Source organism: Camelus ferus, chromosome 30 (assembly GCF_009834535.1).
Source record: "Camelus ferus isolate YT-003-E chromosome 30, BCGSAC_Cfer_1.0, whole genome shotgun sequence".
In the NCBI taxonomy this organism is placed as follows: Eukaryota; Metazoa; Chordata; class Mammalia; order Artiodactyla; family Camelidae; genus Camelus; species Camelus ferus.
In genome coordinates this window covers 22,074,735-22,100,709 of record NC_045725.1, presented here as the reverse complement: position 1 = coordinate 22,100,709, position 25,975 = coordinate 22,074,735, and the positions used below count along the sequence as shown (strand labels likewise).

Here is a 25,975-nt window from a genome sequence, read left to right as displayed (position 1 = left end):
GCTGTAAGATGCACATACTAGTGCAGACATTTGGATTTTGCCGTATTTCACATTCCCCCAGGAGGGATAATAGTTCCTGATACATTTACCAGAGCACAAAATAGTTGCTTCTGTGTTTTCCGCCCATTCTTACAGCACAGCTTGGGTTTGGTCCACTTCTCTTTCTAAATCCGAGCTCCCTAAACCCAGGGCTGCCCCCTCGAGGGATCGCTCTGGAAGGTGCGTGCAAATCCTGGCGGGAGCATCGGCGCTCACAGCGTCCCGACCCCTCGCTCTCATTCACGGGGGTCTCCTCCCCACCAGTCTGGGTCCTGCCCAGCTGTGCAGCAGAGTGGCCACAGCAGTTTGCACTGGGCAAGAGGAAGCGGTGCAAAGACAGTTCAGGGACCGTCTCCCTCACCCCAAACTGAGAATGTCTCAAGCCCCACCAGTGTTGTTATTGTCTAATTAAGACTCTTTAGAGCAGTTTTAGGGGTACAGAAAAACGAGTGGAAAGTACAGAGGTCCCATATGGCCCCTCACCCCGACTCTGTTATTTCCCCCTCGTCATTAGCATCTTACCCATGTGATATGATGCCTTTGTTACAGCTGAGGAGCACCCCAGGACATCGGGATTCACAGGACGTCCACAGCTTGCACCAGGGCTCACTCTGTGCTACTCTACAAGGACATGTATCCACCACGACAGTATCTCACAGAGTCGTTTCACTGCCCCCGAGAAATCCCCTGTGCTCCACCGATTCCTCCGTCCTTCCCCTGAGATCCAACTCTTAGTAGCCGCTGGCTGTCTCCCTAGTTTTGCTTTTTCCAGAATGTCACAGAGTAGGAGCCCTATTGGAGGTAGCCTTCTCAGAGAGCTGGTGGTTTCAGATGATGCAGGTGCACTCCCTGACCTGCAGCTGGGAGGAGGCGTCTCACTGGAAGTGCGCACAACCCCCCTGGGATCTTGTTAAAAAGAAAACAAAACAGCAGGCTCCAATTCGGTCGGTGTGGGGTGGGGCCTGAGACTCTGCATTTCCAACATGCTCCCAGGGGATCTGCGTGGTGGCCCGGGGACCACACTTAGGAGGGGCATGTAGACCACAGGCAGGAGGGTCCTGAAGTGTTGAGGAAGTGAGGAGGACTAGAGTTCAAGCAGCGGTCGGCCGGGGAAGCACCCAGCTCCTTGGATCCTGACCTGGGAGGCGGAAGGGGGACACGCCGTAGTGCCGGCGGTGCCAGGTGATGGCTGTGCCCAGCTCTGCAGGGCAGCAGGCTTCCACGGGAGATCCCGGCTGCTTCTCCTTCAAAATACACCCTCCTCAGGCATGAGGTTTAGACAGAAAGGAGAGCATAGATGGGATTTTTGTTTTAAAAAGGGATTTGAAAGAGAAACCTTCAGCTAGTCACAGAGCATCTTTTCGGAAGATCTACCATCTCCATTTTTCTTCTAAAGGGATCCCTCCGGCTGCAGCTTACAAAATGCTCAGTTTCCGGCGAGGCAGCCTGTAGCCTGCTTCCCCGGCACAGGCCCTGCAGCTGCATTTGGCAGTGGCGCTCTCTGAAGTTCCATGATAACAAAAAGGCACGGGCACACTTTGATTGAAATCAGTGTACATCCATCAGCGTGGGTGTGACCAAAGCCCCTTTCAACAGATCAGGGAACGTTCTCTGGTAATTGTTTGTAATTATAAAAACAATATCAACACAGGTGTTCAAAAATTTTAAAAATTACAGAAAAGTGCAAAATGAAAAGTCAAAGTCACCCTGTAACCCTAGCTCTAGCTGGCTTTGAATTTGGGCTTGGAGAGACAGTGGAAGGGAAAGGAGTTTCTCCTAGATTTGGCATTTTGCAGTCAGCCCGGGGGTGGCGTGGCTGGAGCTCTCCCCTCCTCCTTTCAAGGCTGTTTAGATGTCTCTTCGAGGGGCCCTTACTGTTTCCCATAATCTGATTTCATCTGTTTAGAAATACTTGGAGGACCGGAGACAGCAGGTGTGCCCACGGGGGACTTGCCTCCACCAATGCAGCCAGGGATGGCCTTGGTGGGGCTGAGTGGCCATCTATCTGGCCACCCACACCCTGACCGTCTGTTCTGAGATGAATTGCAGGCTTCCTCGCATCATCAAATACCTGGGTGGGTGTGCTGTGAGCTCTTATACTGAGGAGTTGTTCTCAAAAATGCCCACACCCATTGCCACTGTTTTCTTTCTTTCTCTTTTTTAAGTGGAGGTACTGGGGACTGGACCCAGGACCTCGTTCTTGCTAAGCACGTGCTCTACTGCTGAGCTGCACCCTCCTCCTCTTCCGGCCCCCCTTGCCATTGTTTTTGCTTAGTTTCCACCACGTCCAGTTTCTTTGGTTTTTCCCATTTGTCTACGTGAGGTGTTAGGTCTATAAACACAACAAACGCTCAACCCAGGGCTGAGCTGGGATGGCCTGGTGGGTCCAGCTGGGGACTTTGTGCCCGGTGCCTACAGGATGGTCATCTGTGTGTGAGCATCTGTTTCTTAAAGGGCTCGGCAGTGGGGCTCTGTGACAGGCAGCTGACAAAAATAAACGAACACCTCATTAAAATGGGCTTGTTTTCAACAGCAGGTTCATCGCTAATGAGGTTGGCAAAGAGATGATGCCTTCCTGCCAGGGGCATCGTGTTCTGGAGAGGTCTGGACTTGGATGCGTGGCTGGCTGGCCTGTGTGAATATTTCATGTTCTCTTTTGTACCAGCGCCTCCCCAACCATGCTTCGGATAAGCCCCATAGTGGCAAAGGGTTTCAAAAGATTCTTATTAAAAAGGACACCAAAAGGAGTAGCAATTACTTTCTAATCATAAAGTGCTCTCTTTTCTAAATATACACCATTCTGTGTGTGTGTTAGGCATGTTTTCAACGGCACGCAGATAGGAGGAGCCGGCTCAGCCTGGGCCTGGCTCGCTTCCTTCGTACACACTTTGCTCCGCTGGCCCATGTGTGCAAAAGTGAACAGACTGGCGTTTCTCCCCCATTTAGATCTGCAGATGCCACTTGCGCTTAAGTAGCTCTAAAAAATCAAAGAGACACACAAACCTCTTCTGCCTTCCAGCAAAGGGTATGTTTTCCAGATCTTTGCTGTAGCAGCTCTGAAGTCCTCGAGAGCCGGCTCGTTCTGAAGCTTGTTCTGTAAAAGCCGAAAGGCAAGTTGGGCACCAGGTTCCTCTGTGTGGTCATGTGAGCACAGACGTCAACTTCATGATGCAATGAACAAATATTTAAAGTACTAATTGTACCACTAGACCAAGAATGTTTTAAATTCTAATTTTCATGAGGCCCACGTGGACCCAGGTAGAAATCATCTCAGAGGCTTTTTTCAAGTCACATGTTCTTGATCGGATATGGCAGTCAGTACCGGAAGCAGTTCTGATGGAAATCTCACCTCCAGCTCATGGTTTCCTCTTTCTCCATCTACCTCTACAGCGATACATTGCCCACGGTGCTTTCCTTGGTGCCCGTGCTCGTTTCCTGGGGCGCCAGAACAAAGAACCACAAGCCATGGGGCTTAAACAACAGAAATCGTCTTGCAGTCCTGGAGGCTGGAAATCCTAGATCGAGGGGTTGGCAGCTCCCTCTGGGCTCTGGGGAAGTCTCTGTGCTGCCTGCTCCCTGCCTCTGCCCTACCGCGGCATGACCCCACGTCCTAAATGAGCAAATGGTCCCCAGTGCTCTCTGACCACAGATTTAAAATCCCGCCACCACCCTGTGGGCCTCGTCACTGTCCCTCCTGGATCCCCTGCTGCTTGCTTACTGGCTTCTAATACGCTACGTGGTGGACTGACTGATTCTGTTAAGTGTTTCTCTCCCCAATTAGAGTGTAAGCTCGTGACAGAGCTTTATCTCTGTCAGAGATAAAGACAGAGATCTTTTGTTTACTGATGTATCCCTAACACCTAGAAGTGCCTGGAACCTGGCAGATACTAAAAATAATCTACAACTGTAAATTTTATCAATGGCAATGAAAAATACAGTTTAAGAGGAAAATAAGAAATCATGTCATATGGTGGATTTGTGTGGAATACATTTTTTTTTCAGGGTTCCGTTTTTAAGTCATTTCAAAATGTTTTATTGGTCCCGTGCTGTACAGCCTCTCTATGAAGGGGGCTAGGCAAAGCTTTAATAATTTTGCCACACGTCTCTTAAAAAAAAAAAAAACTTCATTTTTTGAGCATCAAGGAGATGTTGCTGCCTTAAAAAAAGAAAAAAAAAGAAAAAAAATCCAGGAATTGCTGACAAGCCATCTGCACATCTCTCTGCTGTTTTTAGATAAGCACGGCTTTGATCAATAGCCCTTCCAACCTCCAGTTCCTCTTTCATCCTCCTGCTTTCTGAAAGAGGTGAATTTTGAGCAGGGCATAAAAGGAAGCGATAGATGAACGGTGAAGAAAGGAAGGTAGCCCCGTGGGGAGACTCTCAAGAGCCAGTGTTCAGAGGCAGGTGGAGGAAGGACCATCCCCGGGCGACAACCAGTGAGCCAGCCTGGGAACACAGGAGCTTTCCGCTGACTAGGGAGGAGAGAGGAGCAGGCTGGGATGTGATGGAGGCAAGGTCTCTGCTGGTTGGTCAGAGATCAGCTTGTTTTTGTGGCTTCATAAGGCGCTAGAGGCTTAGCACGGATACAGCTCGAGCAGCTAGAATATGGAGAGTGTGGTGCTGCCCGGGAAGGAGGCAGGCTGGAGGAGCAGAGAGCAGGGCGCCTTACCATGTGAGGCATCTCTGGGACGGCACACGGGGGGAAGGCACCAAGACCAGAAAGGCACTGTGTCTAAAGGGCTCGGAAGCAAGTCATGGGCAGCCCAGAGTGACCCAGAGATGGAAGGGAGACGCAAGAGCAAGGCAGAAGCCAAGCGAGGTTCACTCCAGCATCTGGAAACGTCCTTCTCGAGGCAGCTCTCCCCCGGGGGTCTGCCAGGCAGGTGCCAACCCTGCACACAGGTCACCTCCGCCCAGAAGGAGAGCAGGAAGGGTAGCAACTGGCTGAGGTGGGAAAATCTCGGCCGTCTCTGTCGGGCAGAGGAATTTCAGAAGAGGCAGCCGCTGTTTGCAGAGAGCCCAGCTGTTTCTCAGAATCAACAGACCACAGAAAAGTTCGCCCCTGATAATTGATTCACTCAGCACGGCTGCGGCTTCCCAGGAGGGCGTCCTGATTTGTCATCATTTATGTCTGTATCCACACATCTCACTAATGGTGCCTCGTGACATGGTCTTGAGGGTCGATGTGGTCTTTACTATTGTTTCCACATCTGCGTTACCGGAAACCAATAAATCAACCCCTCACCGCAGCGACTGGAGATTTAAATTAGATGCGGTCCTGCGCCCATGAATCATCTTCCCTGCCCTCCCTCCCAGGGATGAGCTTGAGATAAGGACCAAAAAAGGGCTTTTACCCCAGAGGATGTAGTGAGCTGAATGGAATGGCCCTCTACCGTCATCATTTCACCTCCAGGGTGCCAATCCCCTGGGCAGCCACTTTACAGAGCACGCGGAGTCCTGAAACCCCCAATCAAGCAAAATTCCCTTCCATCAAGCCCTACTTTAGCACCCCACCCCCTGCCCACTTTGCTGGGGTCTTGCTGTCACTACCCTCAAGCTGGCCTCCCGTGTCTCAGGCCTCAGTGCCTCGGGCATGTTTACTGAGACACCCGCTGGATGGGTCTCTCCATGAGTCAACATGGAATTTCTCAGGGTGCTTATGACACGTTTGATCCAATAAGTTCAGTCTGTTCTATTTTCATCCTTTTATCTTTATTGCATAACAGCTCAAGAGAGTTGCCACAGTGTATATAAATATATGTGTATATGTATACCGCTAATCCTAAATGCATAGCATGTGAGTGGGCGATTCAAAGGTTACTCTGCTTTGTCCCGAAGTAGTGAGTTAATCACTTCTCTCATTTGATATAGAGCTAGCCGGGTGCTGCCCTGACTACGGGACACTCCTCATACTTAGCCTGTGTTGGGGTCGGGATGCTGGGGGCTCCACCACTCTCCAGAGCCCAGACTTCACCTTCCATACCCCCACTGCTGCTCTGGGGGCCCTCCCCTCTCTCTCTGAGAAAGGAGTTATTGTCAGAGCCGTTGAAAGGGAGGGGTGGGTGCATTTGCAGCACTTGGGAATGGGCGCAGCCAGTCTCAGGTTGGGATAGGCGTCTGGACACTCCAGGGGCCTGAGCAGGCAGCTGTCCTGGAACAGTCACTCTGCAGTGACTAGTAAACAGCTCATGGGAAGCCTAAAATTGTAGCAAACTCAATATTGTTGGCTGAGCCTCCAGGTGGCGCCCTCCCCAGGCCCAGTTCACCCAGCAACCCCAGGCCGACAGGCTCCCGTGTCCTATTCCTTTCCCCCATGCCCCGTGCCTGCTCCCGGTCCCCCTCCTCCCTGGGTGGGAAGAGAAAACGATGTCTTGCTTTACCCTTGGATTCTGAAAAGCCTGTTTGGGGGAAAAAGAATTAAAAACTGTGTTGTACTTTATTTCCCCCCTTTTCCCCCCATTCTTACAGGAAAAAACAATCCACTTTTCCTGAAGGCTACATCATATCTCTGCCTCCCCACCACTAGAACAGCCCCTATAAGGGAAGAGAGAAAAAAAGAAAACCTTCCTCCTTCCATTCTTTCTGCCCAATATTCAGTCCCCCTTCTTCTTTAGAAACAGAACCCAACTTTGTTCAAGTGGTAAAGTGCTTAGTTAAAACATTGCATTTCCCAGATGCCCTTCCCATGGAGGGACAACCCTCGGTCACAGTTCTGCCCACTAATATCCAAGCAGAAGTCTCCGGGTGGGGCTTCCAGGAATGCTCTTTAAAGAGGATTGAGTTAGAAAGCAACTGCCCTTTTTGCTCTTTGTCCTTTAAATTTTTCCTTCCTGGAACATGAACTTGATGGCTGGAGCTCTAGTAATCATGTTGAAACCATGAGGGCAGAATAGAGTGATCGATCACCAGAAGGTCCAGAAGGACCTCAATGGCTAAAAACACCTTGAAGGTGCTACCCCAGCCCCAGGCTCTTTACCTCCTCATTTTTTTATCAAAAGAGAGAGGAAAATAAAGCTTAATTTTTGTCTAAAGCACAGCTTCAACTTGATACATTTATTGTTGTTCCTGATTAAAAATAAAGTTCTCAAAATAGAGCATCACGCTAAAACCTTCTTTTGCTGCCGTGGGGCTCAATTTTGGCTGTGCATTCTTGTCACCTAGTGTGCTTTGAAAATGTGCCTGGGTGCCCCTCAGAGATCTTTAAGTAATTGGTCTGGGCCACAGCCTTAGGCAATGGGGCTTTTAAAGCTCTCAGGGTGATTCTAATGTGCAGCCAAGGCTGAGAAAACTCTGCTCTGCTCGTTTCCACAGCGAGAGTAATTGGTTGATTATCTCAGCTGTTGTCTCATTAAACACTAATGTGCAGCCCGGTGGACCAGGTCTGCGGCGTGGTGGTCCATCAGCAGCATCTGGAAGTGGTGGTTAAACACAGGGTGCTGGCTCTACCCCTAGAGTTTCTGCTCTAACGGGTCTGGGCTGGGCCACAGGTTCTGGATTTCTAACAAGTTCCCAGGGCTGTTGATGCTGCAGTGAGGGACCACAGCCATAAATGGGGATGTGTCTCATGTCCCCAGCCCCTTCCTTTTGTGTCCTTTTCTCTACCACCCCTTTGGGCCCCAGGTGCGTTGGTTTGCTCTCCTCTTCATGGTCTACTGAAAAAGCAGAACAAAAGAATTCCCTCTTAAGGACTTTTAGGCAGTAGCACCCTGGAAGCTTGTGCTAGAACTCTTCCCTCCTCTGTCTAAAGAACCTCTACTTGTCTTTCAAGTTTCCACTCAGAGGTCACCTCCTCCAGGAAGTCTTCCATCAAGCCCCCAGATCTGTGCCCTCAGAGCCCCTGGTAGAGTCCACTTGGGTGCAGTTGCTTCACTGAATCTCTATACTCCTAAGACAGAAATACGCTCTCTTTCTGCTTGGGACCCAGTACATGGCGGGTCCTCAATAAGTATCTTCCTGCAGGAAGGAAGGAGGTGGCTTCAGGCAGGTTGGTTCTCTGCTCAAGGAGAGGATGAGCTGGGGCTGGTCCCAGTTGAAGCCAATGCAGGCAGAAGCCCATATGTCTCTTGTGACCGGAAGACTTCCCTCCCACGCTCACCCCTGCCCTCTCTTGACCCCCAGAGAGCCCTCCCTCCACAAGCTTAGGTCCTGTCCCTCCTCACATTCTCCAACTTTATGCCTAACTCTTTCCTCACCCTCCAAACACACTTTGCTCTGTGGGATGTTTGGTGTTATTTGGCTTAGCAAGACTTGTCTGGCCAGGACCCCAAGCCTCCTGTCATTTCTACCTCTTGTTCTGAAGTTCCCAGTCAAGAAGTCATTCCTTAGAAGAGTGCTCAACTGGGGTGCAGTTTTGCCCCCCAGGGGATATTTGGCAACACCTGGAGATGGTTTTGGTTGTCACAACCAGGAGGAAGCTGCTGACATCCAGTGGGTAGAGGCCAGGATGCTGCTGAACACCCTACGTACTCAGGAGGGCTGCAGCCACAAAGAATCCTCTGGCCCAGAATGTCAGTAGCACTGAGGCTGCAAGACCCTGAGGGCAGCCTTCCCTTCCAAGGCCTCACTGAGAGTGGAGAGGACACTCTGCCCTTTGCCCAGCACTGCTTGGGGAGGGGGGGGAGTTACTGTTAGACCCACCCCATGGACCTTTGTGTTACAGACTAAGGTTTCTCCAGGGCCCCAAAGTCTGATAATCCTCAAGACGGTGGTGGTGGTGGTGATGACAGTCAGTCTGAGCTGAGGCCTGAGGTGCACGGGGAGCTGAGCGGAGCTGGCACCTGCCTCTCTGCCTCAGAAAGAGGGGGCCAGCAGCTGTCTGCAGAAGAGCTTCTTGGAAGGATTCTCCTCCTGGAAAGGAAAATCCTCTCAAAGTGAAGTAATGGCAGAGACCAAGGGTCCCTCTGCAAGTTCCTCTTAGAAAGGACTGTGCCTGGGGGCCCTCGGAGCACCCCCCATCAGGAAGCCCTCACAGCTGGGCGGTTACTCTGGGAAGGGCGCAGGGGACCTGGGCAGGAGACGAACCCCGCAGCTCAGATACTGGGAGGTGTCCTGCCAGGCCTCCGGCTCACAGAGCAGCGCACTGAAGCCATTCCCCTGGAACCTGGCCAGCAGCTCTTCCCAGAAGAGTTTCTCTGATCCACAAGGAGATGTGTGGGGCTCAGCTGAGCAGGTCTCACTGCCTGGAAGAAAGTAGCCTTTGTGGAGTAGCCACTGGGGGGCCCACAAGCCTCAGAGGAGCCTGCTGGTTTGTTTACAAGGTTTTAGAATGTGGCAGAAGGCAGGAGCCTTCCAGAGATGCAAAGAGAACATCCCAGTGCAACCAGCTGAGTACTAGGAACTGAAGCATCAATCACAAGATATTAGAGAGTGGAAGGCATCCCGCAGACTAGAGAGCTTGGTATATGTTTAGGCAAATGGACTGTTGTCACTTAAAATCAGAGCTCCTCAGGCTTCTGACAGTTGGATGACAGCTCTGGACCCTCACCCTACAAAAGTGCATTTGTATGTAAAATGTCATTGTCAGTTTCAGGAGGTTGATGGATCACCCTGATTCCACCCCAGACTCAGGATTTACTGCATCCATCCTTAGGACAAGAGAAATGGCAGCATCTCAGGCTGGCATCTGGCGTGAGCTGTCCACAGAGCAGATGTTCAGATGATTAAAGACAAGGTGTTTGGCAGGAAAAGAGGCCAATGGATGACGGAAACGGGCAGCCACATAATTGTAACAGGACAGATATTGGCCAAAATGAAATACTGATTAGCAATTATATGGTCCAGTGAGTAGGGACATGTCCCTGGAGACATACATACAATTCTTGGCTTTACCAACCCCTTATGCATCTAACAGTTACCACAAACCCACCATGTGATTGGCACTGTTTTGTGAGCCAGGGATAAAGCAAGGTCTCCGTCCTCACGTGCCTGACCTTCTAGTGTGGACGTGCAAGATAAGAAAATAAATGGTCAGGAGGTGAAGAATGCTACAGTGGACGGGGGGGAAGGCTTCATTGAAAAGACAACTTTGAATACATGTAAGAATGAGGTGAAGGGGCAAGGTATGCATATATCTGGGAGAAAGGGTCTGGATAGAGGGAAGGACAAGTGCAAAGGTCCTGAGGCAGGAGCCTAGTTGGCATGTTTGAAGATCAGCAAGCTGGTGGGCATGGTGTGGAGTGAGCAGGGGGAGGAGCAGGAGGAGACGAGGTCTGTCTGAGAGGGATGTAGGGGATCCTTGGGTTTTGTCCCCTGTAAGATGGGAAGCCATTGAAGGACCTTGAACAGGATCTTGAACAGTGATCTACTTCAGGTTTTAAAAATGATCTGGCTTCCAGCAGAGAAAGTGAATAGGCGTTGTCAACACTCTCATGATAGTAACAGTCATTCTCTTGCTTATCTACACTTCCTTGGTCTTGATTGTAGGGTCAGCAAACTTTTCCAATAAATGGCCAGATAGTAAATATTTTAGGCTTTGCAGGCCCAGAGGAGTTATGACCTCTGTCATAACTTCTCCACTCTGCCTTTGGAGCTTGAAAAGAGCCATCAACAATATGGAAGTGAATGAACCTGTTCTGTTCCAGGTGATCAGCCATCCCAACGTGCCTGGGACACAGAGGGGTTTTCCAGGATCCAAGACTTTCAGTGCTCAACTGAGCAAATGGGGATGGTTGGTGAATTCCAATAAAACTTTGTGGACACAGAAATTTGAACATATATATTTCACATGTCATGAAATAAATTTCTTTTGATTTTTTTCCCCCAATAATTTAAACATGCAAAAACCATGCTGAGTTCACCCCAAAACAGGTGGCAGCCTAGATTCGACCCACAGGCTGTAGGGGATCATGATTTGTAGCCACTTTCTTTGGGACAAATATAGGGCCCTTTCTGTGTTTCATGCAGCCTGGCCACTCACTGTAATTGCAAAGAGTTGGATCCGAGACAGCCTGAGCTTGTGCAGAGACATAGGAGAGACCAGAAAAATCTCAGGCACAGGTGGTTAGGGCTCACGGGAGAGGAATGTTAAATTCAGTAGCTGCACATCCCAACGGTGGGCGAGAATCTCACTTCTTTGTATCCAGCTGCAATTGGAAACTAAATGGGAAACAGGACAGGCTGTACTGCACCGAGGACAGGCAGCCTTCAGAAATAAGGACTTTAATTAGCCCTTGACTGGGCTAAATGTGCCAGAAAAGTGAAAAGAAAGACACTTGTTCTCTGGGTAGAACCAGATTAGTTCTTCTCAGCTGTATTTAATGGGTCAACAGACACCCAATAGAACGATCTCTTCCACTCCTCTCCCTCCCCCCCCATCAAGCCTTTGAAAACTTACTTTATCAAAATTAAGGCTAGATTCTGCTGCCAGGGGAAGTGCTTAATGAATCAATTTGGAACACTCAGATAACAAACCCGAAATCCTTTTGAACCACCGAGGTTACGATGTGCAGGGGCACAACCTACCTGTAGGGGGCAGTATCCCAAGAAGAGAGTGGCCCCAGGCTCAGTGGGCTAGGAATGGGGAGGATGCTCCCTGCAGCCCAAGCTGGAGATCAAAGCACTGGCTTTTCCGGTTTCAGAACGGGACAGGGTCGGGGGCGGGGGAGGGGGTGGGAGTCCCAGCTGAACAATATGTGAAAGGCATTTTACCTGGCTCCTTGGAGAAATTAAAATTCTTCACATGTGCACTACAAACACACATACACAAGCCCACATGCACACCTGCCCCTGCCCCGGCCACCTGCCCAGTAGCACAACGTGCTTCTTTTATTTAAAACGTGATCTTTTTTTGTGTGTGGATGTTTGGCTGTATTTTTGAGAGGGGAGCGCCCACGAGATAAATCCCAGGCTCATAGCTCCACTGCTCTCTGGAGGGAATGGCTGGGGAATGCTCTGGAAACTTGAAGGAACCTCCACCTCCGTCAAGGTGAAACCTTCTACACGTCACTTGCCGAGGTCAGGATGTCTGCCTACCTCCTAGTCTCACCCATTCCTTTCTCTCTCTCACCCCAGATGGCGTTTCTTCCTTTCCGCCCCCACGGTATCCCGCATCTACTTCAAAGAATCTACAGCTCAGCTCTGCTCTTACTCATCCGCCTGCGTCCTCCCTGGACTCCCTGGGGAGAGTGTCTACTTTCTGCATTCTCAGTGACTAGCCTAATGCCTGACACACAGTAGGGACGCATGTTTGAATGTTGGCTGAGTGAATGAGTCTGACTCATCTTTGCAACCCAGGCCCAGAGATTAAATATTCTAAGTCCGTGATCAATTTGCATCACATAAATCTTTTTCAGAACACATATGGTGACCTCCTTTCTAAATTAGAACAGACCCTCTGGAATGAACCTTCAGTCACCATCTACATTTTTGTGAACTTGTCTGTGGTTTGAAACCCTTCCTTTTCCTTCAGCAAGCTTGGATATTAAATAGAAATGTATTTAAATTAATTAGTTTAAATATCAAAGAGAAGAATGAAGGTGCCCCCATCCTACCTCCTCACAGGCCCTGGGGGCTCCTGCCATGGTGCGCACCCACCTGCCATGCGTGCATCCAACAGCTTCCCTGAGCCTGTCCCAGGGGAGGGGAGACGCAGGGGCAGCGAGGCGCTCACCGGGCAGACTTTCTACGATCAGGAAAGAGGCAGCAGTGGAGGAAAGAGCCTAATGCTGGGGTGCTGTGACGTGAACCCAGCCTGCATCATACAGGAACCAGCCCACATCCTACCCAGCCCTCGTGAGAAGCAAAACCTCTTCACACACAAAACTGAAATGTGTTCTAACCCATCCCCTGACTCCTCCCAGGCCCCTCGACAGATCTCATGGTGGCAAGCGGCTGAGCAAAAGCGGCCGGGTCTTCGCACCGCAGCACTCCCGCCCCACTCAACGAAACACCCTTTATCCATAAGCTGGTAGCAACTGAATCATCAGAATAAACAAAAGTGATTATTTTCCCAACAGTAACGAAAAAGTTGATAATGTCAAAGATTCAGTGTTTCTTCTGACCAGAAATGAAGGGCGTGATTAAAGTCTTTGGGCGCCTGCCCTGTGTATGGCTCTGTGGTGCCATCTGGTACCCTGGGGCCTAAATGTCTTCGTTCAGGGGATCATCCAGCTCCTGGATTGAGAGCAGCTTGGGGAAGGGACCTGGCCTCCTCCTTTGGGTCCCCAGAGCCCAGCACAGTACCAGGCACCGTTACCACACGTCCCGGGTCTGTCCAGCAAACGTGGACGATGCAGGGAAGGGGGACCACACACACGGACCCACCCACCAAAGTCTAGATTACTCAACTAGGGCGTGTCCCTGCGAAACCTGAAGGAGAGCGCTCTCAGACAAATAAAAGGGAAGGGGACTTTATAGGGCACCTAGTCACTCTCTCAGCAAGTGCTGTTAACTTCTTTTTGTGTCTACTCCTGGCGGGTGAGACTCACAGGACACCCCTGGGATGAAGTGGCGAGCCCTCGGTCCACCTCGGCCACAGGCTAACTGGACGGCCTTGGGCATGTTCCTTAACCTTTCTGGGCATCAATTTCCTCATCGAACCAAAGAGGAAACTGGTTTTTCAGTTCTAATAATCAATTGCTTTCTGATTGAAGGAAGTCTGCCAAGCAGAAAATACACATTTAGAGGCATTCAGAAAAGCTGTGTAGAATAGTCATTGACATGTGGTAACTGCTCTGCCAGGTCACAGCACCTCTTCTGCGGCTGGATGGAGCCCTGGACAGGCCCTGAGTGGCAACTGTCACATTCAAAGTACACATTGTTCTAAGATGAAAGGGTTCGTAGGTCCTCACTGGCACAGGTCACAGAGCAGAGTAAAGCCTGTCTCTCAGGGAAGAAAACAACTTAATGTGGCCACCTGGGTTCTCTGCTGCCTCCCAGCTTGAGTGTGATTTTAACAGTCCTTCCAGTGGACCCTTTCATCTTGCAAACTACTTTCAGAGTCAGTAAGTGTCCCCAGGAATGCTTATTGCAGACAACCAGCAGTAATCATCCCAGAGGGAGTTGGAGAGATGAAAGATGGGCTGGCGAAGGATGCCGTGATTAGAGACCAGAGTGGCAGGACTGGATTAGCTGTGGCTTTGCCATGTGTGCACTTTTGAGATCAGCAGAAGGAACGGGTCCTCAAGCTTGAATGCACAATGGACCCAGGCAGGGCTCATAATAAGCTCTTCTGTGAGCCAGCCTAGTAGAAAAGATGCAGAATGCCCTTTTTTTAGGCTCTGTTTAATTCCATCTGAGCAAAATCTCAGGGCAAGTGGGAATGAGGAGGAGGAATGGGTGAGAACATCCTCGAATTCTCCCTGAGCCTGGGGATGGTTTGGAGCCTGAAGGCTCTGGGTCAACCTGGGCCTGGGCACTAAGTTGGCTGGTCCGCGTCTGGATAGCTCGGCCACCCCCTTTCAAATCCCCAGACTACTGCTGAGATGTTCCTCCCCTTCCCGTTCACTTCACGATGACAGCGTTTTGCAGTATTTGGTCTTCTCTGCACTGTGAACACTCACAGGGAAGGATTATCCTATGACCCATCTCTCTCCCACTCTCCGGGCTTGCCCTCCGAATCCCTTGGCAAAGTTATGGTGTGCTGAGGATGTTGACCCAATCGTGGTATGATTAACCCAACTTCTAACAGCCTCAGTCGTGAAGCATGAGGCTTTGTGGAATAACCAGCCAAGGAAGGGTACAGGGAAAGGCTAGAATCTCAGAGTTAGGAGACCCATATTCAGCTGTGGATGCATGACCAGATGATTCAGAACCACTCTTGGTGTCAGCTTGCTGCCTGTGGGAGGAGCCCCAGTTCTGGCCTCTTTGCCCTGTGGTGTCCAGATCAAATGAAATATTGTGCCTGGTGGGGGGTAATTTGTATAACAGCAGAGCACCCCCACCCACTCTCCTTCAGTTCACACACGCTCTCTAGAACAACACAAAAAAGGAATATCGGTGTCTTGATTATTTCAGGGGGTCTGGTTCTCCTCTTGAGAGTGGGTGATGTCAGAAGGGAGGAGATGGGAGTGGAAGAGGATGCAGGGCAGGCAGTGGTGGGTCTCCTCTTCTCTGGACAGAACCTTTCAGGACTTTTGCCGTGTGTCATAGAGGTGTGGTCTGCATGCACGTGGCACTTTCCAGCAAGGGGCTTGGAATTCTTTTGCAAAGTTTTGCTCATTTGGTTCCCCAATAAATGTAACTGGAACAATTTAAATGGACCCAGACAGAATGCGAACCTGTGGACGCCCATTTCTGGAAATGTCAGACACATTTAATGCAAAGGTGTCCCCAGTGCCTAGGGTAGTGCTTGGCACAGGGCAGCCACTCAGTACGTATTTATTTGATAAATGAGTGGTTGAGTGAGTTGGTCTCTGGTGGCTGCTCCAACCCTATCAGTCTGATTAAACATATGCTAGTTCATTTAGCCAAGTCACAGGAGAGAAGTTTTAGCCCTGCATAAACAGAACCTGTCTCTTACTTGAAAAACCTCTCAGAGAAGGATGTGTCTCAAGCCAAACCACCCAGCTGGTCCTAGTGTCCCAGAAGCTGCACAGATTTTAAATGTTCAGATTTGCTAAGGCAGCTCGCACGTAGTTCAGGTGTCATTTCCTGATGGAAGTTCGTTGAAACATAAGCACCTAACATAAAAATTCAGCCATCAGCCTGGTAATTGATTAAAATCAGTAGAAATCAAACATGTTCTAGAATTTCTGAAAGGTCAGTTAGGCCACGTACAAGTTTATTAGAGATTTGTCTTTTTATGATGAAAAGGGGAAGACCCACATACCTTACTGATTTTGACCTATAAGCATATGGTTTACAAAAACCTAGATTTAAGCCGGTTTTAGTTTTCCACATCTAGCACTTTCCTAACTATTCATTTCAACTCAATAAGCGTGGGTTGAACAAGTACCACGTGCCCAGCCTTGTGCCGGGTGCTCTAGGGGGGCGCTGCAATCTTTTTATTGACTCAGGAAAATAAGAAAATCCATCATCAGCTAGATCATTTAACATCAGCATGTGAGAGGCAAAGTTCAGATGACAGACTGGTTACAAGCACAAAAGGACCAGAATGTCCTCGGTGATTACACGTGACTGGGAGCCCTGCTGTAAGAGGAACCCCCTTGCCCATACCAAACAGATGCCAAGGCATGCAGTGAGCAGAAGGATTGCCTAACAGTAGCTATTTAGTGTGATAATGGCGTTTGATAGTTTGGCCACAAACACCATTGTCACACTCCACAGCTCTGCTAAGGAAACTCTGTAGCCGTGACAGTGTTAATTTCACCTGCACGTTGCATCAGAGCCACTGACCATCATCAGAGAACCTCGTCAGCTCCATACAGAGACCTGAGCAAAGAAAAGAGGGGTAACGAGTCGGGCGCATCTTAAGAAACAGAAAGAAATAAAGATGTCAGGTTTCTGTGTTCTGGAACGACCGAGCTAATAAAGGGACCCGTTGCCTTGTGTTCTGCCACCACCCACAAAGGCCTCCCCGCAAGAGGAAGGAAGACTTCCTTTGGAAATGGAAGGGAAACCTGATTGCATCAATTTTCCAAAAGGGCTAAGAGAGAAAGAATCCCTAGAGGGAACTAGGTTTTAGGAAACAAATACTGAGTGGAAGACCACATCATCAGCCGTAATGGCATGACTGGACTAATGGATCCCCCGCAACGCTCCTCATCCTATAGCCCAATCCATCATCAGAAATATGGTCAATTCTGCAGTCTAAGAAAAATTACTTTGCATGGGGACTTAGCATTTAGATGTGCTGTGATCTGCTCTCAGCAACAGCTATTGGATACAGAGGCATCCAACGGTGCTCACATGTTAAATCTTATTCACCACGGAGGTTTTCTACCATAGTAGTGGGTGGGAGAGGATTGGAAGGAAGGAGAAGAGGAAAATGGAAAGAGAGAGGAACTATTCCATCTTTTTTTGGTTGTTGTTAATAATACTCCTTTCCTAGCCAAAGGGAGCCTCCTATGAATAAATTCCTTCTGGTTTACTTGATTGCCTGTTAACGATGGTTTCTGACTGATACATGAACTCCTGCCCACAACGGAGCATGAGAGGAAATAAAGCATTTTATCTAATCCTTTCTTTCCCCTTAAATGCTAGAAATGGAGAGGGATGGAGGCCAGTTTACTCTTTCCCCAGGATAACAAAGTTAACATTTGACCAGAGCCTTGCTTTGGCCATAAGATTGGCGCATTCTTAACAACTTGAAAATGAACCCTTCTGCAGGTTTGTTTTTTTTTTTTTCATTGAAAATGCTCCTTATTCACATGCAGGCCATGAAGCGACCCTCTTCATCCTGGACAGTGCTGCTGTTAGCTTACCACGAAAGCCACTCAGCTCCCATGGGGTTGGAGTGTTGATCGCTGCTTTTTTTTCCTTTCCATTTTTATCAAGATATATAAATTCATTTTAGGTGTATAACATCAGCTTTTCTTTTCTTTTCTTTTCTTTTCTTTTTTTTCACTGTGCTGATTTGCTGGCCTTCCTACAAAGTGACTGACCTCCTTTGGTTCCCATCCGTGACCCCAGCTTGCATTGACAGCGTGCAAGGCTGCAGAAAAGTGCCTCTTGGCCCCGTTAGACGTGCTGTCTTCAGGGGGAACTCTTCCCTGGGCTTTTGCCATGACTCACACTGTCGCACACCAACTCCAGAGCCCCAGCTGGCCCCCCTCACTCCAGCAAACCCTGGGCACTCTGGGTGCAGCAGCGGGGAACATACTCGTGTGATGAGCTGTCTCTGGGTCCTCCTTCCCTACAGCTCCTCCCAGCGACTTAGCCAGGCTCCTCGGCTTGTCTTTGCCTGAGGGATGTAGAGCAGGAAGCCCTACTTCCTGGTCACCCAAGGGATGTTGAGAGGCTCTGGAAATCTCTTAGCTCAGTTGGAAAGAAATCAATGGGAAATGAACAATTCACTAGTGACAAAGGTCCTGGCAGGACAGGCTTGGAGAGGAGAGCTCGCTATCGGGCAAGCCCTTGAGCCCAATTCACTCCTCAGAACCTCCTACAGTATCTGAGCCCCCTCCGTTCTCCAGGTGGGCCCTGCAAACTTCAGGCTTTCAATAATCTGCAAAAGACAGAGGAGGGAAGGAAGAGTAAACAGGCAAAAGCAGAAAAAGAAAGGAAGATGTGAGTGTGTTAATGGTAAATCTTACCAAACTCCTCCCCCAAATAAACCTCTATTTGTTTGGTCCCAGAAATTCATGGCAAGGAAAAGAAGTCCTTGAATTTGGAGAAAAGATTTTCTTTTGAACCCATCTGTAGAAAGGTTTATCTGTAAGGTTGTCCACAGAGGCATTGTTGGTAATAGTGAAAACTGCAAACAACTTAAATGTCCAATGATTGGACAAGTGTGATACACATCCTAGTCATTTAAGGTGATGTTGTAGAAAAATGGTGGCTGACTCGGAAAGAGATTTAACAGATGTTACCACGTGAAGAAGGAGTTTACAAAACAAGACACACTATACGAGCCCCTTCTGTGAAAAATGGCATATATGCCTGGGGCAAAACAGCAACGCTTAACCACTGAGTAGAGGAATTACGGTTTTGCTTTTCTTCTCATTTTGATTCTCTGCATTTATTAATTTCTACAACTAATGTAGTATTTTTGTAATGAGAAAAGTAATTAGAATGTAAACATTTTTAAGCAGCCTTTTTTGGGTGTGGATTTCCTAATAAAAATGCCTTCTTGCAAAACACACTTCTGCAATTGGGAGGTTAGAATTCACTCTAATCCTACTCTGCTTGTCAGCAAGCTTGACAAGTCTGCGCTGTGCTGAGAGATGGGCTGCAGGCCACTTCCCTAGCTGATTATTAGCAAAATACTTTATTATGCAGTACAATTATTTTATGGTATTATTGCATCAATCAAGAAACACATTTGAGTGCCTATTATGTTCTTGGCCTCGTGAACAATTAAAAAATATAGCAGCCATCATCTTTTATTACTTCTTTGATTATTTCTGCAGGTGTGATTAAAACTCTGTCAACCTGCAAAGCAGTTAAAACAGGCAGGCAGAATGTTTTCATTTTTTTTTTTCAAATGCCATCCAATAATATGTCACTAACAACAAGAAAAAATTAGAAGTGGTCATTGCCGGGACCATCTTGGATATATTTTTTTCAATTTACATAATCACTTCTCTTTCCAGAAGTTTAAAAAACCTTTAATATTTTCAAGTTTAACAACTGAACTTAAATGGCACCAGTTAATAAGAAACAAAAGTTTATAAGCTGGCTGGGAAATAATTATACCTGTTATGTCCTGTGGGGGGAAGAAAATTCATGTTGATCAACTCTACTTCAATTAAAAACAAAAATTTTAAAAATCATGCTTAAGGCAAAGAGGTTAGCTATTAATCTAGGGTGAGGGGTCCAAACGCCAGGAGTTCTGTACAGCTAGAAAAGGTCTTGGAGGACTCCTGTTTAATTTCTCTCCTCTGATCTCATGCAAAGAAGTCTCCCACCATTTCAGTGCCTTACTTCCTGAGATTCCTAAATGCCTGTTGATTTAAAATGAAATTTCTGTGCAGTATCCCAGGCTCCCTCCTCTCCCCTTCCCAACTGGGACAGAATCTCTAAACACTTCTAGCTGCTGTGGTCCACTCTGAATGCAGTTTTCCCACTGAGCACGTGGGTATGAAAAACAGGGGAGGCTGGATTTGCCCCCTTTTTTTTTTAAAAAAGTCAAGGATTTCTGTTCATAAATGCGGGGTAGGCAGGAAGGGGGAGTTCATTAAGGAGGAAGCCTTTACAAAGCCTAACCCTCCAGCGAATTCACCAACTTGTAAGTATCCGTGTGCATCACAGCTCCTTGGGAGAGGTCTTACATTCACAAGTACCAAGAATTTCACAAAACGCCCTATGCTTTCCCAGGTCCGGTCTGGGTTCCAGTAGCTTGTCTTTGCTTTCACTTTTGTTTCCCAGGGTCTGAGAACATTCTAGGGCCAACTGCAGAGGACTGAGAAGAGAGTGCTTTAGGGATCATGAGGCGTCGCTTTGCTGCAAACCTAACCCTTCAGCACTTCAAAGATTCTTAAAAAGCAAATGAGAAATGGAGGTGCTTTTTCTTAATTCCAAATCCACATTTCCTGTCATTTCAAATAGATGTGTTAAAGCATCAATTTGATTCTTGTAGGCTATTACAGTCTAGAAGACAAAGGAAGTCAGTAGCATATGCTTGAGTCTTGTCATTTTGAAAGCACATGGAAATTTTAAAATAGAATGTTCTCAATAGGGAGCAAGGAAGCATTTCTTTTCTCATTGAAATCCACCTAGAAGGGGACATCTGGAAAACTTACTTATGCATCTATTATACACAATGACACCAGCCAGAGGGGAACAGGGGCTCATTGGGCAAATTCTCAGCCAAGCTGGGGTCTCAGCAGACTCTTTTCCAAGAGAATTCCTGAGGCTTGGGGATTCCTAGGAACCAGGTTCATTTCTGTGCAGGTGTCCTACTATTTTCAGTGCTGTCAAGGGAACAATAAAAGTTGGACAGAGGAACAATCTGACGGTGGCATTTTCGAAGTAGAATAGGATAGACTGAGCCTTGTGGGTGTGCCTGCCCTGAAATGTGGGGAAGGGAAGGATTCCTGGTGGGATAAACCTAATGCCAGTTGCCCTACTGGTGGAGTCTTGTTAGAAGGCCTCGGTGTTATTGTTATATCGGACCATTGTAAAACAAGAAATGGCGTTAAACGCTGTCACTCCAAGGCCAGAAATAAAAGTCTATGCCACCGCTGGGCCCTAACTCCTCCAAGCCTTAGCCTTTCCCTCCACTGGGGAGAGAAGAACCTTTAGGAAAGTCTCCACATTTCTCAGGCTTTCTGAGAAACAGAAGAGTCATGGGAAAGCCAAATGTGTGTATAAGTAACACTTCACATTTGCTCAGGTGCTGTGTGGGGTCTTTTTATACACCTGGATTGCAGCTCACCCCCACTTCTCAAAGTCAGTGGCTCCCCCCAACAGAACAGCCTGATTGACCCCTGGGAGTTGGAAGGTGCTAGAATGGGGTGGGGGGCACTTACCTTCCAGTCTGCTGGTGACTTCTCTCAGCCCAGGGCCCCTGCTCTGCCAGTGGGATGGTGCCTTCCACTCTACTTCTGCTGGTGGTGTGGGGGTGGCCGTGGGCGCCAGCCCTGCGCTTCTGTGGGTTTTAGGCCTTTCCCCTCTCCCTTTATGGGATCCAGGGTTTTAAAGTAAACAGTTCTTTCTCTTTCTGATAAGTCACATTAAAGTATCGATTTGGTGGGAGGGAGGGCACGACCCGAGCCCTTAGTCATCACCACCTTTGGCCAAGCACACTAAGCAAGACCGGAAGGCCTGTGTCCCCACAACGGACACAGCATTCCCCTCAGAGACCCAGGTTTAACGGCGTTTAACTCTTTCCTTTCAGGAAGACTGCAGGTTATTCCATTGCCACCTCCTCAGATTTCTAGTCCCAGAAAAGTCACCTGGTCATAAGAACCTATTACATATATCTTTGGTCCATCCTACTCAGAGGCCTTGATCAATATCTGGAAGCCAGTTTCACTCTTGAACTCATCGTTTCTGACGTAGTTACGATCTGCTTATTTGTTCACACCAACAATTACTTATTAAGCTCCTCCTTATCTGCTCAGCTCTGGTGAGCAAGATGAACCGAATTTATATTCTGGTTTAAAGAGAAAAAAGACACACACAAAAGCAATGACATCAACCATTGGAGGCTGCCCCTGGCCCTAACCGGAGTCTGTCAGCTGCTGTTATTTTTAACGTTTCTGATCGTTTCTTTTCCTCCTCTATCCTTTCGCTTTCTTACGCTTTGAGTGGAAGCTGTTTTTTAGCTTCTCTAGTAATAGATGCCATCTGAAGTGAGGTCTGGTTATCCTGGGCAAAGCTCATGATCCTCTGAGGAGACGAGGCAGCCTCTGCTGGTGGGTGTACTGTCATTTTGCCCTCACCTGACTGACTGTTAGTTCGCATATGACTTTTCAGGTGAAAGTCGAAGGGAAAGCACAATATGCTGTGGTTTTTCTTCCTCTTTCCTAAGAACTGATCTCAAGAAACGAGCCCCAAGGGTTGCTTCTTTCGGGTCCAGCTTCTCCTCCCTTCCCTCCAACCACCTGAGGTCACACTGTGAATTCACCCCCAGAAAAGACCAGGGTGTTCCTGAAGGGGCTGGGGGATCGGCCTCGGCCTTCTGAAGGCAGGCGTATTTGTGTGGTAAAAGCCCCAAAGTTCATCCCGAAATGCGAAGAACGCTGGCGTGGGCCCCAGGCTCCGGGCCGCCCGGGCAAGTCAATGACTGTGTCAACGTGACGCCTCGCTGGCACCGCCGGGGGTAGCTTGTTCTGTACTCTTAAAGCTGCTCCTCCTGGTGGCAGCAACCATATTTCTTTTCAGAATTACTGTTGGTTTTTCACCTTTAGAGTAAAACAGAATCCGGAGCCCCCTGTGTAGATATTTTTTCGCACAGCAGGGCAAGCCCCTCCCACTCCCAGGCCTCACCGGGTGAACACCGGGTCCCTCTCATCCGCTTTCCCTGGTTTCTGAAAGTTGATGCTTCTTTGCCGAGATGGCTTTCCTTTCTTTGAAAAACCATGATGGAGATAAATGTTCAACTTTCAGATGATTTCCGTTAAATTCCCAGCCATAGTACTTGTAAGGATTTTGAATTTCAGAGAAAGGCTAAATCTTGCCCTATTTGTAACTCTTAACAAAATTCTCCCAGCAAATCACATAACCCGTACCTCAGCTGCTTTAAAATGACCTTTTTCTTTTTTTTTTTTTTAAGTCATAGGTGATACATTCTTTTAAGATAAGATAGATTTGAATCCTGCAAGGTTGAAGTTCAGCTTGGAATGTCTGAAATCCCTAATGTTTGTACTCAGATACAGGCTTCAAAATGGGGCTTTGCAAACAGTGAAAAACATAGTCAGGTAACTTTCCACTGGTTGCTGCTGGAAGCAGGTCCCGCCCACTGTGGGTGACTGACTTTGTGGTTTTCTCCTCTTCCTGGCATGAGCTGCAGGTTTTCTGAAATGGGGGGCGGGAGGGTGGGAGTCGTCAGTTCTAATGAAGAATGCCAAACTTTTGCCAGGAGGGAGGCTGAAGTATGGGGACTGAGAATCCTGGTCTCATTCAAGATCCTTTGCCATTCGAATTTTTGCCTTTGAGAAAGACCCTCAGTGTTTCCAAGCCTTTAGTTTTTTCTCTGTGTAGCAAAGCTGAGGACACTAGCTTGTCATTTGCTCTGAAACCTTAGGTGAAACAGGAGATGAATTCGTTTTTATTAATGAATAGAGAGAAACAGATGGATATAGAGAAATAATCAAGGTCGTGAGCTGTGTGGACTAATCAGGTACTGGACTAGAAAAGAACAGAGACCAAAGGAGTGGAAGTCACCATGTGAGGGGAAGGGCTGCGCACAGAGGGCCTGGCGGGATGCGGAATTGCCACTGCCTCAGCTTGGCCGTCGAGAGACTCAAAACCACTCTGAAACCAAAGTCCCAATCAGGACGCAAGTGAACACACAGAACGTTGACAGTGAGTCCTGGTATCATCATTGTGGTTGCACACAGGACACCTTCTCCCACTGAAGGTTCTGCTCTTATGGGTGGAAACGGGCTCAGAACACCGGGGAGGGTCATCACAAGAAGGAATGGTACCCACTCCTGGAGGCAGTTGCATACCAGTTGCAGACATTAGAGTTCTTCTCCCCTGAACACTTCAGCTCATAGCCCCATGGAATAAGAGCATTCTGCTTAACCTGAGTACCATTATCAGAGCTAAATTAACAGTAATTCCCTAAGAGCATCTAATATTTAGCTCATTTTCAAATTTCCTAACTCTCTCCAAAATCTTTCAGAGCCATTTTTCTTTTTTTTTTTTTTTCTTCCTCTTTTTTAAAACTATGATCCAGTCAAGATTAGCTTTGATTAACCTTGGCCTTGCCTTTGGTTCTTTTCCTAAGTTTTTAAATGACAAAATTAATCTAGGTGCTCTCTAGCACTCTGTCAAAATGCCGTTTCCATCCTAGTTCTTCCAAAGCTTGGCCCCTCCTCTGGGACTTCTGATGACAGAAGGTCTAGAATGCAAGCCCTTTAAACCTTCCGCCTGGCTTCCCCTCTCCCCATGGCCTTCCGCTCTGAAGATAAGCAAATACGCCCCGAGTAACTCTTCCTTTACCATCCAACAAGAATCTCCAACGTGTCCTCATTCAGTCATTCACTCAAGAAATGTTTGTCGAAAGCCACAGTGTCCTTGGCACTATTCTAGACACTGGGTGTGCAGCAGCAAAACCCATCCAACCAACCAACCAAATCAGACTGAAATGCCTTCCGCCGCGGAGGGACATCCAGAAGGAGGCGAGCCATAGACAAAACAAAAAAGAAGTGTGAGATTTGGAGAAGGACTCAGGTTAAAACAGTGAGAGGCAGGGCTCCACTGTCGGAGCAGAGAGCAGGAGGGGTTGAAGAGTGAGCCATGAGGAAGAGCATTGCCAGGCAGAGGGAACTACGTGCTCAAGTGTGTCTCAAAACAGGAAGAAGGCCAGTGTAGACGGAGTCGGGGTAGGGCTGAAGGGGGAGTTAGATGAGGTTGTGTGGCCTGGTACCCAGGCTCATTTGGCATTTAGAGACCCAGTGTGTGCATGGCTGAGCACTGCCCGCAGTAGGCGGAAAATAAATGCCTCATTTAAATTACGTTTATTACAGTAAAGAGGAGATGAGTTGAAATTGGAATAATTATTCAGGGATCAGTTCCACCTCAAGTTCATTTCATAATTAATTAAATGTAAGAATTTTTCAAACATAATACGTTCAGATTTTCGAGCTGTTGAAATGTAGGGGGAAATTGGGTGTTTTAAAAATCAGTGAAATACCAGTCATTTGAATATCTTTAACTCTCTGCCTGCCCCCTTTATATTCGACAGTGTTCTCACACAGTGTAGTTATTGACCCCGGAGCTAGACTGCCTGGATTCAGACCCCAGCCCTCCCACTTACGAGCTGTGTGATCTTGAGAGAGATACTTACCCTCTCTGTGCCTCAGTTGTCTTATTTATGAATTTGTGTTAATGTAGCCCCAGTGTCATCAGGTCGCTGCAGGGACTAAGTAAGTAATACACATAAAGTGCTGAGAACAGTGCCTGGCACACGATAAACCCTCCTAAATGGTGTTGTTATTAAATCCTTACAACATCTTTGATTATTCTTGTTTCAGTTTTAAAATAAAGAAATAGCTCAAAGACACAGGTCAAGGCTGGGCCTTGAAGGTCACTTTTCCAGGGTCATTCTGCTGCTCACTGCAGCTCCCCTACCTGAGAAGCTGGGTTCCAACCCCCATGAATTTTTCCAAAAGTATCTCCAAACTCTGGGCACTGTGGACAAACTCTTTAGAGTCACACTGATTCTGACCTGGTCCATGATCTTTGTCCAGATGTTCTGTCGTGTTTGACAAACCACTAACTGGTTACCTTGAGTATTTCTGCTCCAGAGAGCATGAGGGTGTGGAGGGACAGAGCAGGCCTCACACAGGGTCCCTGAGGTGGATCTCAGCAGCCGAAAAGCCCTGAGCCCCCTTTCCTGAGAAGGAGAAGGCAGGGGTGCCTCGTGACTAGGGAGTCCTTCCTACAAGGAGACCCAACACCCAGGCCAAATGTGGAGTCGCAGACCACAGGTCATCAGTGAGTCACAGAGATGGGAGTCAAGGGTCAAAGCAGGTGTCTCAGGCTGAACCCCAGCCAGCCTTCCATGGGAGGGAGCTTCACAAGCCTGGTTCTGGGCTTGGGCCACGCCCTGTGATCCAGGAGCACAGGTCCAGGCTGAGGACCCACTTGTGGCCCGGGGGACAATGATAGTAATGTGGGATAACTCTTTGATAGCTACTTGGTATCTGGGTAGGAAGGGGAAAGGAGGCAGGCCCAAGGAGCATCAGTCCTAAAGGCATCCTAA

The 25,975-nt window shown here is 48.2% G+C and overlaps 1 long non-coding RNA gene across 1 annotated transcript; it reads right to left on the bottom strand.

The window, feature by feature from the left end:
• Nucleotides 1-17,466: 17,466 nt before the first annotated feature.
• On the bottom strand, nucleotides 17,467-21,157 carry LOC116660643. Its single transcript, XR_004316221.1, has 2 exons — nucleotides 21,069-21,157; nucleotides 17,467-20,510 (listed from the first exon to the last, which is right to left on the bottom strand). It is a non-coding gene; the product is annotated as an uncharacterized LOC116660643 (long non-coding RNA).
• Between the last annotated feature and the right edge of the window lie 4,818 nt (nucleotides 21,158-25,975).